Here is a 20,188-nt window from a genome sequence, read left to right as displayed (position 1 = left end):
AAGGAGATTACCACCACTATTAAGTATTGGCCAACTACTTTGTATTTAAACAATAAAAAAAGTACCTGACGTTAATTCAACCAGGCAAAGACTGAATGGTAGAAATGCAAACTCTTTGGAAAGATGACTAAAAGGAAGAAACTTGCTCTTTAAGATCAAAATTTATTTCCTCCATTGATTAACAAAACAGCTATGTCACTGCATACCTGATATTGGTTTTGGAAACATGAAAAATATATGGAAGCAGGCCTTGAAGTATATACAGTTCCAAGAACCACTGCTGAGACATACCTTGTGAGACAGGGTGATTTCCCTGTGTGGCCAATGACACCATTGTCTGAAGTTGAATAGGATCTAGGATCCTCTGGTGAGATATGGAATGGGAATCAGAATACTCCTATCTGAAAGGATAAAAAAGCCAGTGTATGTAGAAAAAAATGGACTATGGTTTTCATTGGAGACCTAAATATGATTTGGATATACCAGGACTATTCAAAGGCTATGATGGAACACTAATGGCTAAGGATGAAAGTTTTCCCCAGTTACTCAGCCCAGCTGGAGGGGCAAAAATGGAAAACCCAGAGACTGTCATCACTGGTTATGGATGTTGGACTTAAGCTGCAGATGTTTGATGTTTACCTAGTGTTTAATTGATCTTGCATTGGTCCATCCTCTCCTTATTATGCCTTGTAGCAATGAAAATGTTTACTCTGTGTCATTTTACATTGGAAATCTGTAACTTGTTTCTATTTTACAGGATACACAGTTAAGTGATAATGCTAAAGTTTCTAAGGACTATGGGAACCTTAGAAGTTGGAGTAAATGCAACTTACAATGTGAGATGATGATAAGTCGAAGGGCACCAAGGATAGAATGTGGTAGTTTGAATGTATGTTCCCCAGAGACTCCGGTGTTGTATTACGCTTGCAACTTAGGTCTCCAGCCACCTGGCTGGAGGAGGTGCCACCTGGGATCTGGATCTTGGAATCTATCCCAAAGGTCTGTTTAGAGGTGGATCTGATTCCCGCCCAAAAGTGTATAGAGAAAGCAGTTTGAGCTCTGAGGGTCCTGGTTGCTGCCAGTTTGTGCTTGCTGCTGTCTTGTGTTTGCTGGCTAATGGTGGTTTCTATCTCTGCTTAGATTTATGAATGGGAGCCAGCTTCTGCCATTAATGGAACTTCCCCTGGATCCATAAGCTTGAGATAAATCGTATTACTCCCATAAAGCTGTACTTGGTTGGATAATCATCCCAGCATTGTGGAGCTGTATTAAGGGGATTTATTAGATTAGCTTACACATTACAAGCTGTACAGTCCACCAGTGGCTCTCTCCAGGCTGGAGAGTCAGAGAATCTGCTTGATGCTCAGTCCATAAGGCTAGCTGCTTCAGAAGGCCTAGAGGACTCCTCGGGATCTGTTGGTCTTCAGACAATGCTAGCAGGCAAAGTAACTCAGTTCCACTGTCCTCCAAGGATGGTAACAACAGGGTAAATGTACTCTTCAGCTAGGGGTAAAGGCAAACAGGAAAAAATGATGGGGTTTTTTTTTTCCCCTGCAACCTCTTTTTTTGTTTGTTTGTTTGTTTTTCAAGGTAAGGTCTCACTCTAGTTCAGACTGACCTGGAATTCACTATATAGTCTCAGGATGGCCTCAAACTCCTGAGTTCTGGGATTAAAGGCATGCATCACCATACCCAGTGTCCTGAAACCTCTTTGTATATAGGCTGCTATGGGAAGAGTTACCCACCATAGGGAAAAGCATCACCATTTGCTCAGTCCTTCTTCCTTATGCCCTCCCAGAACTGTCCTAAAGGCATACCTCTTACTCAATTCCTGATCTAATCCAGTTGACAGTAGACATTAACTGCCACATTTTTTAAAAAAAGAGTAAACATGTACTATACAATGAATATGTTCTAAATTACTCTGAGAATTCCACTCAACCTATTGAGTATATAGAAGAGGTTTGCTTTTTTCTTTTTTTTTTTTCTTAAATCTTTTTCTTTTTTATGAACATGCTATGGCCTCGAGCCACTGCAAATGAACTCCAGACATATGTACCACCTTGTGCATCTGGCTTACATGGGTCTTGGGGAATTGAACTTGAGTTTTTTGGCTTTACAAACAAGTACCTTAGCCACTAAGGTATCTCTCCAGCCTGGAGATTTGATTTTTTCATACAGACATATACCAAGGGTCTCAAAGATGCAAAGTACAGTCTGATTCACCTAGAAGAATCTTGTAATTAGAAAGAAGTCAGGAAATCATCTTCCTTTCTTTCTCTACCACTAGCCTAGTGTTTCTGTCCCTCACATACAACTCCCCACCTGGCCCCCATACCACCCACCTCTAGAAAACTAGCCAGCTCATCAGAGTTTCCTGCTTAGGTTCTCGACCTCTAGTAAAGTGATCTAAACTGATTCCATCCTGGCAATGTGAGAGCTCTTCCAGGTCCACCTTTGGCCACTACCAAAGTCATGGGGAAGAAGGACTTATTTGCAATTTTTCTATGATTGTGGGAATATTCCTTTCCTTCAGAAAAAAATATGACACCCAGAGAATTGAAGTGATTAGAGCAGCTTTCATGCTATCCTTCAAAGGAAAGACTGAATAGTAGGAATGCACTCTTTTGGAAGGAGATCTGAAAAGAAGGAATCTGCTCTTCAAAGTCACCAATTTATTTCATCCCTGAATTAGGAGTATGGCTGTGTCCTGCATACCTGGTATTGATTTAGAGAACATGTAAACAAAATATGTGGAGTAGTTCAAGAAGTGTAAATAGTTGAAAGAGCCTCTGCTAAGAAGTGGTGTGAGGCAGAGCATGATGACCCTGAGGAAGAGGCTGGCGAAGCCACTGGAAGATGGACCATGGTTTGCATGGAGACTCAAAGATGTTCTGGCTATACCAGGACTCTGTAAGGGCTACCATGGAGTGCTGGTGACTCAGTATGGGAAGTTTTCCCTGGCTATTCAACCTAGCTGGAGGGGCAGAAATGGAATTAAGTTAGCTACTGGTTATGATATTGGATTTGAACTAAAGATGTTTGATGTTTGCTTAATGGTTATTGAGTTTGCTTCGTGTGTCTTTATATGTTGAAAGTATGTAACTTGTCTTGATTTCACAGAACTCACAGCTAAGATACTATCTTAAATCTCAGGTGAGACTTGGTACTTGAGAACTATCTTAAGATGGTAAAGACTTTGAAATATGACTGAATACAATTTACAATGTGATATCATTATGGATCTATTGGGGTCCAGGAGTAGAATGTGGAAGTTTGAATGGATGTCTCCCATTTGATGCAGGAGTTTATTGAAGCTTGTAATTTAGATCTCCAGATACATGGCTAGAGGAAGTGTCACTGTAATTGCATTGTGGGTCCAACCCTAAGGTGTTTGGTGGTGGATCTGGAATTTCCAGCTAAAGATAGGCAGAGTGCCTGAGTTTTTCCATTAAGGGTTTCTGAGTGTGCTTACTGTGGTGGTGATGGTGGTGGTTTCTCTCTATGTGGACCTGTGGAAGTGGGCCAACCACTGCCATGATGGAACTTCCCCTGGATCTGTAAGCTTCAATAAATCCCTTCCTCCCATAAACTGTGTCTAGTCTGAGGTTCATCCCAGCAACACTATAGCTGACTATGACAAAAGTTCAAATTGCAGTAATTGTTAATGGACACTCAGTAGTTGTCTTCCAAAAGCACAAATATGCCCAAATATTAGTCAGCAATCTCTAACATACATTGTCTCTTGCCGAGGTCCAGCCTCAGCAGGGCTGTAGAATTCAAAGGGGATGTGTGGAGTCAGCATTGTGATAAAATGACTTGGACCAGTAATTCAGGTGAAGCATACTGAATGCAGAGCAAAACTCTGCTTCTTTATTCATACATTATTTTTTTTTAATTTTTTTTATTTATTTATTTGAGAGCGACAGACACAGAGAGAAAGACAGATAGAAGGAGAGAGAGAGAATGGGCGCGCCAGGGCTTCCAGCCTCTGCAAACGAACTCCAGACGCGTGCGCCCCCTTGTGCATCTGGCTAACGTGGGACCTGGGGAACTGAGCCTCGAACCGGGGTCCTTAGGCTTCACAGGCAAGCGCTTAACCGCTAAGCCATCTCTCCAGCCCCATACATTATATTTTTTGCAAACAAGACATAGCAATTTATTCGTGTGGCTTCTATTCTCTAAGAAATCTTACACAATATTTTTCTTTTCCCTTGGTTTTCCCAGCTTCTGCTTAACTCATGAACCTCTTATGCCATAGACATTGTGATAACATCTTAAACAAGAAAGCCAAGTTGTTGCAAGGTTACTGAGAAATCCTGCTGGAGCTGAGCTGAAAACCTCCTCTATGTAGACCAGCTGACAGAAAGCTAGAAAAAAGCCACACTGTATGCAGTTCAATGGGAGAGAGAAAAATCACCAGTGACGATACTCAACAGTGGACACTGCAAGCCTTATATTTGGCCAGCCAGGCCAGATGAGCCAATGGGTGCAACACTGGCATATCTTTTAGGGGATAAACCAACCACCCTCTATTTTGAATGGAGGCCTGCTCCATGGGAAGGAATATATCCCTGATAATGAAAACCCATAACAGGGGTAGTCATGAACCCTAGGGGTGAAACATCTGCTGCTGTCTGGCTAAATGTATATACTATGTTCATCAAACTGCCCAGTAAGCACTTCTCTTAATGTTCATACCCATATATTGATGCTACTCTCACTTTTGGTAGAGAACATTCTCTTTTCAGATGGTAGTGACCTCTGGATGACTCAGAAGGCACCATGGTGCTAAGCAGAAGTGACAGAGGAGTGCTCAGCACCGAAATATCTCTATCACACCCTCCAAGGCTCAGGGTCCATTGCAGAAGAGATGGCAGAAAAGTTGTAAGAGCCAAAGAAAGGACTCCTTACAACATACTCCTCCAGACACAAAATGGCATGGACATCCATGACCTCACAGTGCCTGGTACTACCTACACAAGGCCATCATAATAGGAGGAAAATATATCAGGACATCAAAATTAAAGAGAGACCGATTGAGATGGGGAGAGGATATGATGGAGAGTAGAGTTTCAAAGGGAAAAGTGAGGGGAGGGAGGGGATTACCGTGGGATATTGTTTACAATCATGGAAGCTGTCAATAAAAAATAATTAATTAATTAATTAATATTTTTAAAAAAGAAGCCAAGGATTGCAAGCTAGGTAATATGTTACCCAGGCTCATGGAAACTAGCCAAGAACCCTGGCAGGCAGCTCTTGCAGTTAAAAGGTGATAGACATTTTTGACCTCAGAAAGGGCAGTTATTTTTACTTCTTTATTGCTGTGTTAGCCCCCCTCTACATAATATTAACTTGCAGCCTAAATAGCAATATATTTCTCTATTGCTAACCCAGTACTGATTTAACTGTCTCTCTATGACCTTTCCTTGTTGTCTATTTTACAGTTTGGTCCTGACCTTGTAAGTTTCTCCATAAAAGGATGATTTTGATATTTAACTCTTTTCCCATCTTTCCAGACCATCCTTACTCCATTAATGTATGCCCCTGTATATGGTAAAGGTTGATCTATCCAAGCAATGTTTTGCATTGATGTCTTTCCTTTAGGAGCCCACCAATCTCTATTGTTAATTTTAAAAGTTATATATTCTGTTTTCCTTGTGTGGGCCCAACCCAATTATTTGAAAGATGTTTATTTTTGCTCCCTACCATTTCAGGCTCCTTTTTAGTAAGTCATCTGTAGGTTCAAGAAATGTGCCTATTAATTCCTGTAATCATCTCGACAGTAAGAATTTTCTTGTAAGTAATGTTTCTTGGGAACAATTGGTAAGGCATGTAGCTTCGCAAGGAACATATCTCATTAGGTGAAATATATATTTGGGGTGTTAAGAAATGTTATTCATTCAAACTACTTGCAGTTTCAGGATTCACAATCTGTTTAAATATTACAGCCTCAGAAATTTCTGTAGAAACATTCTTTTCCTGTTTTACTACGGGTGGCTGTATAAACACATCTGAATTGGATTCCCCTATAACTACTGAGAAGGGGGAAATGAAAGCAAAAACAAGCAGTAATAAACTTAGAATAACTCCAAAAATTCCAAGGAAAAGATAGCAATAGCGCAAACTGTCAGACAGCAGGCGCTCCAGGAGGTTGCTGAAAGACTTCTTGGCCCTGCCAAAGAACATCTCCGATACCGCAGCCTGGCGGAACCGTGTCCCATCAGCGTCACGCTCCAGAGCTGACCATTGCTGCTGCCGTTTGGCCACTGCCAGTCCCTGGTAAAGTACATTGAAAATATTTTCCTGAACCAGACATTCTACTAGTTTCCAACAATATTTCTTTTCTTTCTTCATCATTGCCTTTGACCACCTCACAGTTTAAGTCCAAATGTGAAACATGGGCTGAAGGCAGAGTAGTCATAGACACAGCACCTGACACAAGAAAGCATTCCAAAGCTTGATGAGCCATATTAAACACAGGAGGAGACAAATCCATGAGCATATTCTGACAGTTTGCAAGAATCTTTATAAACACTTCCCTCCACCCTGACACAGGAAAGAAAACAGACACTTGAAAATTAAGAAAATAAAATTTGTAGACCTGAGCTTTATTTTATTTTTGTTTGTTTTCAAGGTAGGGTCTCACTCTAGCCCAGGCTGACCTAGAATTCACTCTGTAGTCTCAGGGTGGCCTTGAACTCACAGTGATCCTCCTACCTCTGCCTCCTGAGTGCTGGGATTAAAGGCATGTGCTACCACACCCGACACCCTGAGCTTTAAAATCTAGTTTCTCCAAGCAAAATCAGATTTCAATTCCTATAGCTCAATTTAACAAACAGGTCTTAGTCCCCCAATTTTTTTGCCATAGAAGTTGTGAAAGCAGAGAAATAAAGCCTTTTAATAATATTTTTCAAATAACTACTGTTCTCACCAGCTAAAATTCTACTTCTACAACATTTAGCCATGTAATTTTTCTTGGCTCACCTCCTAATTAGTCTCCATTAAAAATAGTTAGTGGTGCTCACATCCATTATTTGAGTGTTGTCCCTGGCTGAGACATATAATGAAACCTTCCAGAAGGCTCCAGGAGTGAGTTAAGTGCTTAAGGAGATTTGCTTGTTCTTAGGGCTGAGCAGCCACTTTGTCTACTACAATGGGTGGGAAGCATGAACGACAAGTCTGTGGTGCTAGAAACAGGTGCCTGAATGTGGTTGTTTTATAATTTTAAGAAAGCGAGAAATTCAAATTAACCCCATGCAGCCATCTGTTAGAACCCACAGATCTGACAGGCAGAGCAGTGAGAACTTTCTGTTCAGTTCTGGGTTGTCTCATTTCCCTAAGTGGGTAGCCCTGACTTGCTTCTCTTTGCTATTTAAAGTCAAGTGCAAATAAAGCATGGAGTTTTACCAATTCTAAAGGAAAAACCACAGGAGAGAATAGCAGTAATGAAAGGAAAGGCGGAAACACTTGAGTTCCTTCAAATTCAAATTTTTGAGAATTTAGAATTTCTTCCACAGTACAATTAAAGACAATATTTTGAAGATAGAGGCTTTTTTTTAATGATGTAATGCTGAGATTGCTTACTCACACACACATACACACACAAAAAAAAATCATAATAACTTCAGAAGTTACAAAAGGAGTGTTTTATTTCCAAATGATACATGTAGGAATTGTTTTGTGTCTTGTGCCTAACACAGGTATAACTGTGGATTATAAACTGAAAATTTTGAATGGTTTCCAAAATTTTGCGCTATTGGATGTCATTTCAAACAATAGTCAGTTCAATATAAATCCTGTTTGTAGAAAGAAATGCTTTCCCAAATACCACATTCCTCTTTTCCTTTACTTTTTCTATACTCCTTCTAGTTATGCCATGGTTTTGAGGCGGGGGGCCAGAGGGGTGAGATGCAAATGAAAGGAGAATGAGACAAGAGAAGACCTAAGGAGCTCCTCCGACCCCCCCCCAACAGACTCTGTCACAACAATATGAAATTTATTATTGATTAAATAACCTCTTATGGAGGTGCACGCCTTTAATCCCAGCACTTGGGAGGCAGAGGTAGGAGGACCGCCGTGAGTTTGAAGCCACCCTGAGACTCCATAGTGAATTCCAGGTCAGCCTGAGCTAGAGTGAGACCCTACCTTGAAAAACCAAAAAAAAAAAAAAAAAAACTTTTCTAATAGATATTGTTTGGACAAAATTAATGATCAGAAGCATCTACAAATTATAGATAATAAATTCAGTAAGCGTTTGGACTACATTATCACATACCAGAATCATATTCCTCACCACTAAACTGCTCATCCTTCCAGAAGGCATTGAAATTTTACATATGTGCCCAAGAGAATAAGGCACTCTGGCACTCTGGGTTATGCCTAATGAAACACGGAAAGCAAGAAAATTCACATAAATCTCTACTGCCTGACAAAGACTTGAATAGACTCAATTCCCCTTGCTCTTGATTTTCTTTCACTTTTTTTTTTTCATATTATTTGTGTGTGTGTCAGGCTGTGATGGTCAGCTTTCCAAAGAATTGATTCTCAGTTCAGATAGTACAAGAATTGTTAGCTATACAGTGGGGGTTAAAATGTGCAAATGCCTGCAGCCATTCACTCCTTTGACTAAGCTGTCAAAACATTGAAATTATGTCCCTGTCACTTCTTCCTTCCTTCCTCTTCTGCCCTCTTCCCAGCAGGCCTCCCAGCACTGATTCTTTGTCAAAAGAGAAGACACTGTCAGCTAGCATGGGGCACCTTTCTGAAAGGCTTCCTCCCTTCTCTGTGCTGATTGTCATGTTTGTTTCTTTATATTTTCCTTTGTAGAATCCTTGATGACTCTTTTCAACTTAAGTTGGCGAAAATGACAGTTTAGGTCAGTTAGCAATTTTTTTAAGTTATTATATCCAGTTATGTCTCTTTTAAAGGACATATTTGGTTATGTTTCTTTGAAGAGAAATTTCCCAGGAGCTGGACTCATTGTTCCCTTTGTTTGAACAGTGAGGTAAGTAAGTAGGTTGCAGATCAGCAAGAATGGAGAATGAGCTGCAGCAGAGGCTGCACGACTCATGCTGCTCAAACTCTGAATGTGCACAAAGGAACAAGGGGCAAGCAAAGATGCCAGGCCATTGTAGGAATAATTAGCAAATAATGAAGCAAGAATACCTGGATTAATTGGTGAATAATTAAATAATAGTAATTATAATAGAAGATACATAATATATATCTCATACAGACATTATTAATGTGCTGGAAAATATTTATTGAATATAAATCAAGACTCAAAATCTATAGCTCAAATGCATTTAATCCTTAACAAGTCAGGCATTTTGTAATGGAAGTCTCGGGGTCCTTGCCAATGCACCAGTATATGCCAACACATCAATAAATTTGGAGTGTCCCTGGATGCTTGTCTTAAGAACTTAAAGAATAAAATCCACAGACCAGAAGGTACAGTTTAGAGAGACTTTATTAGATTCAGAGAAGGAAGTGCAGAGAGCCTGCCATGTGGGAGACAGCAGGGAGTGAAGACCCATGTGTGATTAGGAGTCCCCTCCCTCCCTTGTCCCAGCCCAACTCAGCCTTCAGGGAAGATGAAGAGCCAAAACGAGTCTGTGCCCACCTGGTTAGCATCTATTTATAATCTATTCTGGTGGGCTTCACTCTCGGGCTCAGCTGAGTTCTGAGAGAGGGCTGATTGGTCTGGGATCAGGGGCCAAGCTTAGGAAAAGGTCAGCACATCTGAGTAGGAAGCAAGAGAGAGCTGCTTGTATGAGACTGGATCAGATGCTGAGCTCTGGACCTACTGAAGCAGGTGCTATGAAGTCCATGTTGGTTCCCTCTTTGGGCCCTCTCCTAGCTGGCTCCCTGACTGACCCCTCCTCCATTCATTGAGTGTTTGTACTGCTACTGTAACTGGAGTCTATAAATCTTAGCTCCAGCAACCCCAACAAGCTAACCTCATCAAGCTCTCCCCATGACATAAATTACAAATAATGAAAAACAGAAGGGTCCAGTGATGCCCAAAGTGTCTTTGGGATCCTTAAATACAAGAAGAATTGAGGCAAGAAGGGGAGTGGTATGCATAATTAAGCAGTCCTGGTCAATTGCTTAAGGGTTCCCGCAATAAGTACTTCTGCTCCAGGATGTGGCCTTAACCTCACCAATAATTACCCTCAGGGTGTGTAGGGAAGAAGGGCCCCTGTCCTGTGAGGTTCCACTGCTCCTAGGATCTGAGATGACTCAACATCAAGGACCACTTATCTTGTGACTCCTGCCAGTTTAAAGGACACAGAGATACAAAATGAAAGCAGAGATATCAGGCTTTCCTACTTCCTGTGGGCTCAAATGAGGAGTCAATACATTTTTAGCAAAAGCAGTTATTAAGTGCCTGTTTCGATGGTATTTTTTTATTTTTTTTTATTTATTTATTTATTTGAGAGCGACAGACACAGAGAGAAAGACAAATAGAGGGAAAGAGAGAGAATGGGCGCGCCAGGGCTTCCAGCCTCTGCAAACGAACTCCAGACGCGTGCGCCACCTTGTGCATCTGGCTAACGTGGGACCTGGGGAACCGAGCCTCCAACCGGGATCCTTAGGCTTCACAGGCCAGCGCTTAACCGCTAAGCCATCTCTCCAGCCCTCAATGGTATTTTTAATAACAATAATTATAGCCACCCTTTACTGAGTGCCACCACTTTTTATAAGTCATTTTCATTTGACACTCAAGAGATATTACAGAAAGCAATTACTATCCACACTTCCTATACAAGATAACTCTGATGGTTTCAGTGTGAAATGTCCCCCCCCAATAGCCTCATGTATTTCTGATTGAGCCTCATAGTCAATCGCAGCCAGTGGAGCCTTTGAAAGGTGGAACCTTGCGGGAGGAGGTGTCACTAGGGGCAGTCCTTGAGGGTTATTAGTTCAGCCCACTAGATGTTCAGAGCTCACTTACTGTTGCTGCTACCCACCTAGCTGATGGGTCAAGATGTGCTGCCCCGCCTCTGCTCTGCCATTCTTCCCCTGCCATGATATAACTTCCCCTCAGTTGCTATGAGCCAAAATAAGCCCTTTCCTCCCACATGCTGCTTTTGGCTGGGTGTTTTGTACCAGCAACAACAGAACAACTGCTATAATAACTGATGCTCACAAACTTTAAGTACTTTGTCCAGGTCATGTTGCTCTCATATTTCACCCTATTTCTCATAGTAATTGTGGGTATGTGGTTAAGAGCAACTGTTTGGGGAGAATAGAAGTTCAGAAAACAACCTTTCAAAGTGAAAGCCTCAGAAGTAACCCCAGTTTCTCTCTGATCTTCATCTGCACTCCTGTCTCTTGTTCCTTATTCTCCCCCAGGATAAGCTGTAGACATTAGCATTTCTCCACAGTAACCAGATCCATATGTCCAAAGCAAGCTATAAAGTCTAAAGGTATTATTCTAACTGACCCTCACCTTTTTATATACAAGCTACCTATAAAGAATCAAAGTCCTCATTCAACAGCCATCCTACTCCAGAAGTAGAAGGAAGAAATATTACTGTGAGCCACTAGATGAGACAGATACCTTTAGAGGCCAACTCCTGAACTGATGCACCTTCAAACTGTGATCAGATTTTATAAAGTGAAAGCCTGGACTGCATCATTCACAGCAAGTTAGGCTCAGCCATCCATCCCCAGTATGCCAATTAAAGAGAAAGCAATAGTAAAAACCAGAGAAAGGAGATTTTGTCATTATGGCCACATGGGAAGAGGAACAAATAAAGAAGTCTAGCGTCACCCCAAGTCCATCTTCTAGATAAGACATAAGGCATGAAATTTAGGTTTAAAAAGAAGGCAGGAGCTTACATAACTAAGCATCAAGGTGTGGTCCCACCCATCACTGCCTCCTAATTGTCTCTGACCCAGTCTGCCCTGCATGGTAGTCTGCTAAATCCTCAGAAGTGTGTGAAATCTCTCCCTCCTCTTGCTCACACAGAGCCTTAACCTTCTCTGTCCCCCAGTATGAGATGCCTAGGGAAATTTTAATTCTTTAGGGACCCATTGTTTCAATAGTTAGATAGCATAAGTGGAGCTCTTTAAAATGTTTTCTCTCCTGCCAACACAGTCACAAAAATGTACTTTTCCCTTATTTTCAGCTAAAACTTGATGATGCAAGCTGAGCATGCATTCTTTCCTGTCTACTACTATATTAACCTTTGAACAAGTATCCCATGACCTTGAGTTAAGCATGCCTAAACTGAGCATACCCAAGAATTTACCCCTTAGTTCTAAAGTGTCTTCCTATATGAAAACTTCTAGGCTCCCCAAATGAATCCCTCTTACTTCTTCTGCTCAAGGAAGACACTGCTTTGGTGACAACTTCTGCATTGTCCTTACCTGCTACAGGTTATAAATAAGCTAAGTAAACCCATTATGTTCAGTTACAAATTGGCACCCCCATGAAACATTCTCTTTAAAGGTTTGTAGGTTTTTGCTGTTTCTTTCCTGACAGAGGGCAATGAAGAAAGGCTGCCTGCCTTCAGATGACCCCTTGACCTGCTGGAAACAAATCCCAAGATGGGAAGACACACATGCTGGAGCCTGAATGAGTGTTTAGACACTGTCACTGTGTTCCTGAGTGAACTCTGTGGCTGCTCCAAACCTTTTATTTGGAAGTTTCCCTGGAATGATGGATGGTTCTGGACCCTTGAATCAGCTAATGGAGTGAAGAGTCTATTAGAAACCACATTAGGTTCAGCCACAGGTTTGGAAGGTTGAAAGATTACCTCCACCCACACTGACACTAGAGGTCCAGTACATTAAAGGATGTCTCCATTTTGAAGGGGAGACTTTTCAGGGATAGGATACATGACCATGAAAAGCCTCAGAGAAAATTTGAGAGATTGGAAAACACTAAACAAATAAACAAACACACACTCTGGTCTTATTGCTATCAATTCAAGTTATGGGAGGTCAGAAAACATTTTCTCTTATGAAGATCAACATAAAAGTAAAGAAGCTCTGACAAGAAATGTGGGGTTTGGATTTACTTGACTGTCTTTTGCTGTTTTCTTCTTAGATCCCTCCCAACCATCCCAACATGTATACTTTTACAATGCTGTGAAATACCAAAGTCAATTTTTTTATCTGGATAATGAATTGCAAAGTTTGTGTTTTGACTAACCATTTTTTTCCACACATCAGCAGCACTTAGAGTCTGGTTTCCAGGAGATTGAGAGAGATCAGCCCTGGGAAGTCCAAACTCATGACAGGGAGTCAGTGATGCTATGAAGACCTAGCTGGAACTTGTCTGGAACCAGAATCTAGCCTTGGCAACAAATACTGTCCAGTTATCATATGTATCAATATACCCTGTAAAACCTTAATATTTTACCTAAGAACTCTCTCTTTTTCTCTCCTGTGGCTTCCTTCCTTGCACTCTGAAAAGCCAGTCCATGGCCTCTAGAGCTCTTCATCTTAACCAGTTCCTGATCTAATAAAGGAGGCACAAAGGTGTCCTTAGGTGGCATCTGTAGGGTTAAAGTCCATGATACATGCTCCCGCTGGAGAAATAATTTCTGGGCCAAATTAAAGAGGCTTCCTTAATTTTCCATGGTACATCCAACCTCATGGGGCTGCAGGATATCTTCTTTGGTGTTGGCCTGATAAAACAAAAAGGAAAAGCTACAAAATTCAAACCAGGCTTTCCCATTTTGGAAGAGTAGTCTTTGTTCTGTGCATTGAAGGGACAAATTGGTTAAAAATGAGTGAAATTAAAAGCAGTTTGTTATATAGGTCTCCCAAGTATGGCTCTGACATTTAAGTTGACTACTTTTAAAGAAATTTTCATTTGTAAGGGCATGGCATTTCCCTCTCTAGTGATTATCCCCAGAAATAGGAAACAATATCAGCTCTCCATTACAAGACACACACTGACCTTTTGCTTTGACTGGGCCTTGCTTAAGCCTAACTCTATTATGTTGAGGTTAAGCCCCCCCCCCCCTTTTTTTTTTGCTATTGTTTCAACTGAGTGCCTCACTTTTAAAAGGGCAGATATGAGATTAAGGGTTTCATGGGGCGGTACAATAAATAGTCAGATCAACAGTGAAAATTTAACAAAAACTGACAAAAATTAGATCTAGGGCTAGGCATGGTGGTGCACGCCTTTAATCCCAACACTCAGGAGGTAGAGGTAGGAGGCTCACCGAGAGCTTGAGACCACCCTGAAACTACATAGTGAATTCCAGGTCAGCCGGGACTAGAGTAAAACCTTTCCTAGAAAAAAAAAAAATCTAAAAGCTATAAAATCTTTGGGTTTGTACATTTTATGTATACTTGAATGGGTGTATGTATATGTATGTCTGTATTTCTATTATTTGCATGGCATAGCACCTGTTTACAGATGCCTGTTCACATAAATTAAAACTGTTGGGGTTGGAAGTGCCGCCGGAGCCGCGGATGGTTTGCTCCTGGCGTTGGTGCTCCGGGCCGAGCCCGCGCCGCCGTCAATCCCGCTCCCTGCGTCCCCGCGGCACGTCTCTGTTCATCAGTAACGCGGCAGGTGACACCAGTACCACATCAAATGAAAGCCAAGGAAGGAAGGAAAGTTCATGCTATGATGATTATGATGGATACTGACATTCTAGAAGCCGAAGTCACCAAGGAGTCGTTCTTTCGATTACAACCATAGAAGATCTCATAGTCCTAGAAACAGAGCGACAGGAAGGCCATTCCAACAATGATAGATTCAAACACCGAAATCGATCTTTTTCAAGATCTAAATCCAATTCAAGATCATTGTCCAAGTCCCAGCCCAAGAAAGAAATGAAGGCTAAATCACGTTCTAGGTCTGCATCTCCCACCAAACCTAGAGGCACCTCTAAAACAGATTCCAAAACACACTAAAGTCTGGCTCAAAATGAAGAAACCATGCAGGGAAGAACCGCCTAGATCTAAACCTCAGTCAAGGTCACAGTCTAGGCAAAATCTAGGTCAAGGTCCTGGACTAGTCCTAAATCCAGTGGCCACTGATAGTGTAAATCTAGGCATGTATCGTTCATTTACTCATAGTTTTGTATACTTAAATTATCAGGAATACACACTGTTGCAATGATGTGTAAAAAGAAAAAACACCTGTCAGTTTCCCCAGTTCCAGGCAATGGTTATAATTAAAATGATATGAGGTTGAGAAGCCACTCTTAAAAAGTCCAGTTTGTTTAATGTTAAAGATTCTCATTTTTTATGCTTGAAGTTTTCGGTGAAAAGATGTTGGTTGACCATCATTTGCAACATTGTCTTATTAAAGATAAATTTTCGGGGCTGGAGAGATGGCTTAGCGGTTAAGCGCTTGCCTGTGAAGCCTAAGGACCCCTGTTGGAGGCTCAATTCCCCAGGACCCACGTTAGCCAGATGCACAAGGGGGCACATGCGTCTGGAGTTCGTTTGCAGGGGCTGGAGGCCCTGGAGCACCCATTCTCTCTCTCTGTCGGTCTCTGCCTGCGTCTCTCTCTCTCTCTCTCTCTCTCTCTCTCTCTCTCTCTCATATAAATAAATAAATAATAAACAACAACAACAACAAAAAGATAAATTTTTATAGCCGTATTTGGTAGGACTGTTAACCTAGAAATGTAGCTTGCTGATAAGACAGACTGATGCAAGTGATACAAAAGTGACGTTGCAGCCCCATTTCAGCACAGACTCCTCAGAGACATTGAGATTCGGGGCGCACCTTCACATCTTGTCAGAATGCCTAGGTCCATGATAATAGATTATTTAAGATGCAGTACAGAAGAGTGCCTTTGTTAACCCCACTCATGGGCAATGATGCCAACTGGGTTAAGTAGAATTATCAAGGAGATTGAGGGGTTTCTTTGAACTGAAACATGGAGCCTTTGCTGCTTCCCTCCCTCCTCCCCCCCCCCCCTTTTCTAAGATTTGGGACATAAAAACATCAGAAACATTCCCCTTAAATTTTAAGCATGTCAATGATGACAAATAATTTTAAGGGGAAAAGATGTTCTTAACTCTAAAATTTAAGGAATATTGTTGCCCATTGTTATTTAGGTTTTATTGGATTTTTTTTTCTTACTGCTTTAGAAGCAAGTAAACTGTTTGAAAGTTTATTTTGTTTGTTTTTGAACATAGTATAAAAACCTGATCCCTATACACTTGGCATGTGTGCATTTTTGTCAAGGTTGGCAGACCTCTTCACCAGGAAGGCTTGCTCTTTTCCACCAGGCCAGTTGAAAGACGGCACTCTGCCCTAGGTGATTCTGCAGGGCCATGACATGGACATTTAATATTGGAAAAATGGTTAGTCAGTTTTAAGCAAGAGCCTCACTACTTATTTTTTGATAATCAGTGTAGAACATGGCTAAAAATAGGAATACCCTTAAATATTTATAATTTCTACTATTTCTCTGGAAGTTTATTTAGGGGGTAAAAAATTGACATGAACTGTCCAACTTCATTTCAAAATAAAAGGCTACATCTTTAATAATCTCAGGCTGCTTGCTTGGAGATATGGGTGAGAAATACTGTGAGGAAACAATTCCTTTTAGAGGCTTAGAATTTTCGGTTTTGGTTTTAAAAATGTAGGCCTTGCCTATGGAGAACAAAGATGGTTTTTAAATACTGTGTGTGGAATGTGTTTAAGAGGATTGATTCTAGAACCTGTGTATATTTCATAGCATTTTAACTGTCATTTCTTTACTGTTTGCAGTTAATGTTCATGTTCTGCTATACAATCATTTATATTTTTTAGATTTTCCTGGATGTATAGTTTAAATAACAAAAAGTCTATTTAAAACTGGAGCAGTAGTTTGCAGTTCTAGCAAAGAGGAAAGTTGTGGGGTTAAACTTTGTATTTTCTTTCTTATAGAAGCTTTAAAAATGTATTTTTACATGTTCTTTTTAACAAATATTGTGTACAACCTTAGAACATCAATGTTTAGATCAAAACAAGACCCAGCTTATTTTCTGCTTGCTATAAATTAACATGTCATAATAAAAACAAAATGAAGGAAAAAAATTAAAACTGTTCAATTAGTCCAAGGGTCCTTTAGTTCACATGATAAGTAAATATTTACCCAATAAATTTGTTAAATTTTGGTAAGATATAAGTGCAGATATTTTTTAAATCCTTAGCATGTGTTTATTCCTAGGCCACTAGACAATCAGGATTATAATTACCTGTTAAACATTTAAGTTACAAAGTTTCTTGCTGTCCATGTGACAAATATAATCAACTTTTAAAACTTCTTCTAAAGAAAATAAGCTAAGCCGGGCGTGGTGGTGCATGCCTTTAATCCCAGCACTCTGGAGGCAGAGGTAGGAGGATTGCCGTGAGTTTGAGGCCACCCTGAGACTACATAGTGAATTCCAAGTCAGCCTGAGCCAGAGTGCGGCACTACCTCGAAAAACCAAAAAGAAAAAAGAAAATAAGCTAAAGTCTGATACTTTTATTTTCAAAGGAAGTCTAAAATAGCTATTCAAAGTAAGTAAACTAGATAAATTTGAATTTTAAAAATATTTCTAAATGTATACATCTTCATGTAATTTAAAATCTACGAGTTGTATGATAGATAAGAGATGAGTTAATTTTAAGTAAGTTAAAATACTAAATCATTAGCTGGTCAAGGTGGTGCATGCCTTTAATCTCAGTACTTGGGAGGCAGAGATTGGAGGATCACCATGAGTTCAAGGCCACTCTGAAACTACATAGTGAATTCCAAGTCAGCCTCGGCTACAGTGAGACCCTACATCAAAAACCCAAAATTAAATAAATCATCAATTGCTAAAGAGAATTCCTTAACTTGTACTTTTAAATTCTAAAAACAGAACAACATATATTTTGGCCTATTGATAATTTGACATTTTGGAGACCTAGTTGTGAAACGGGAATCTGGGGGCTCCTTGTATATCAGTATGCCAATGCACCAACAAATTTAGAATACCCTGGATTCGTGGCTTATGAATTTAAAGAATTAAAATCCATAGACCAGAGGGTAAGTTTTAGAGAGACTTTATTAGATTAAAGAGAAGGAAATAGAAGAAAGTACAGAGAGCTCCTGACATGTGGAAAGCAGGAGGGGGTTGAGAGCCCAAGTGGGAGTAAGGTAGGGGGATCTCCCCAACTCTTAGTCCAGCTGGACGCAGTCTAGAGAAGCTTACCAGAACCTCCATGCTTAGGAGCCAGCCAAGAGAGAGGCTTATCCTCTGGCATGTATTATTGATAACCTTACTGTGGTGGTGGGTTTCACCTTCAGGCTCACCTGAGCCTGAGAGACAGCTGACTGGTCTGTGCTAAGGGCTCGCTCAGGAATCGACCAGCCATGACACCAAGGTCTGGAGGCTGAACTAGATCAACCACAAGGTCGGGATTAGATTTCAAGTCCAGAAAAGGGGACCTCCCTCCCAGGAGGAGCTCAGGTTGGTTGTGGAAAAACAGATCTAGGGAAGTCATTTAGCCAAGAGATAAGAATTTAGCTTATCCAAGCTGGGCATGGTGACACATGCCTTTAATCCCAGCACCTGGGAGGCAGAGGTAGGAGGATCACTGTGAGTTTGAGGCCACCCTGAGACTACATAGTGATTTCCAGGTCAGCCTGGTCTAAAGTGAGACCCTACCTTGAAAAACCAAAACAACAAAAAAAAAGTAACTTTTGAGCTGAATATTTCCACAATATACTCACATTCTATTTTTAAAAAGCAACAAAATCTTGAGCTCTTTTTGATGGGCTAATTTTTCATTTTGGGGTACTGTGATATTGAGGAAATGAATAATATGATCATTGGATAGCTGTGGGGAGTTGTTAAGAAATGTGGGAAAAGATAAAAATACAGAAACAGGGAGATAGGCAAATAAAATTCTACAACAATAATGGTAGAAAAGTTCATTTAGATAAAAGAATTATGAGTGGATGCAAAATCCAGGGGGAAATTTGCCGAGGAGTAGGATATACGCACACAGCCCCAAAGTGTCTCCCCACAGACTACTTAGGGGATGAAAGAGGGAACTAGTAACTATAGAGGGGAGAAATCAGAAAAACATCTTGCTAAACTGATCAAATTAACACCGCCATTAAGGAGCAGACAGACATTATGCTCCTGAGACATACAGGACTCTGCAGAGAATGCATTGCTGATGTCATAGGTAGGAACGCAAGCCTGTTCTGAATCTAATCATCAGGAAACAGCAACAAATCCAACATGATCAGCATTCTGTACAATAGCCACCTTGCATCCTCTGGAAACGTGTGTGTAAAGAAAAGCTGGGGTGGTGGGGGGCGGCGGGGGGAGCCTTCCAGATTAAGATAATGAGGACATGAAATGTGGGATCCTGACCTGGACCCTGCCTTAGGGGGAGAATCTCTAGCAAACATTAGTAAGGCCACTGACAAATTAGATTATGGACTACATATGGGATAGAAGTATTGTTTTTATGCTGAATTTTCTAAATTTGACATAAAAATGTTAAAAAGTATCTATTTTAGGAAATAGCCAATATAGCACTAAGAAATGAGGGAATGATATATTAAGATACTCTGAAATAGTCCTTAAAATAAACAAAATGGTATGTAGGTAGGTAGGTATGTGTGTGTAAAAAGAGAGAAAATATGATATACAAACTGTTTTGCTAAATCTAGGTAAATAATAGGCAAATTGTCTATCAAACTATCAGGCAAGTCCCTTTAGCCAATGAGCCATCTTCCTAACCCTAGTCTTTCAAACTTTCTAAAGCTAGACAGCATATGAAACTAAAATGTTTTTAAAACTCAAATAAGCAAAAAAGACAAGAAAAGGAGTGCAGGGTGATGTTTAGTCCAGACAACAGAATTTGATTTTAAAGTAGATTGCTCAATCATCTGAAAGACAGACATAATTGTCTTCATTTTACTAAGGAGAACCGGGGCCAAGAAGAGCTGAGAAGGGGAGAGGGAATAAGAGAGAGAGATAGGAAAGAGGGAGAGCAAGAGGGAAATGTGTGGTGGAAGAGGGGGAGATGGGAAAGGCAAAAGAGTGAGAGGGAGATGAGATGGAGGGGGCAGGGAGGAGATGAGAGAGGGAAAGAGGGGTCCAGGGAGACTAGGGAGGGAGGGAGGTAAGCTCTTCCCCTGGCTCCACTTGCAGTCTTCGTTCAGTCTCTGGAGAGATGAGCTCATGGAAGGAAAAGCAGCTCCCTCACACATTTCCACTTCTCCCC

General features: G+C 40.8%; 1 pseudogene; it reads left to right on the top strand.

The window, feature by feature from the left end:
* The first annotated feature begins 7,156 nt into the window (after positions 1 to 7,156).
* On the top strand, positions 7,157 to 15,015 carry LOC101602418 (annotated as a pseudogene).
* Positions 15,016 to 20,188: the final 5,173 nt, after the last annotated feature.

The sequence above is a fragment of the Jaculus jaculus genome, chromosome 2 (assembly GCF_020740685.1).
Source record: "Jaculus jaculus isolate mJacJac1 chromosome 2, mJacJac1.mat.Y.cur, whole genome shotgun sequence".
NCBI lineage: Eukaryota > Metazoa > Chordata > Mammalia > Rodentia > Dipodidae > Jaculus > Jaculus jaculus.
The sequence above is the reverse complement of the archived record's forward strand: the minus strand, read 5'-3'. Positions and strand labels throughout refer to the sequence as shown.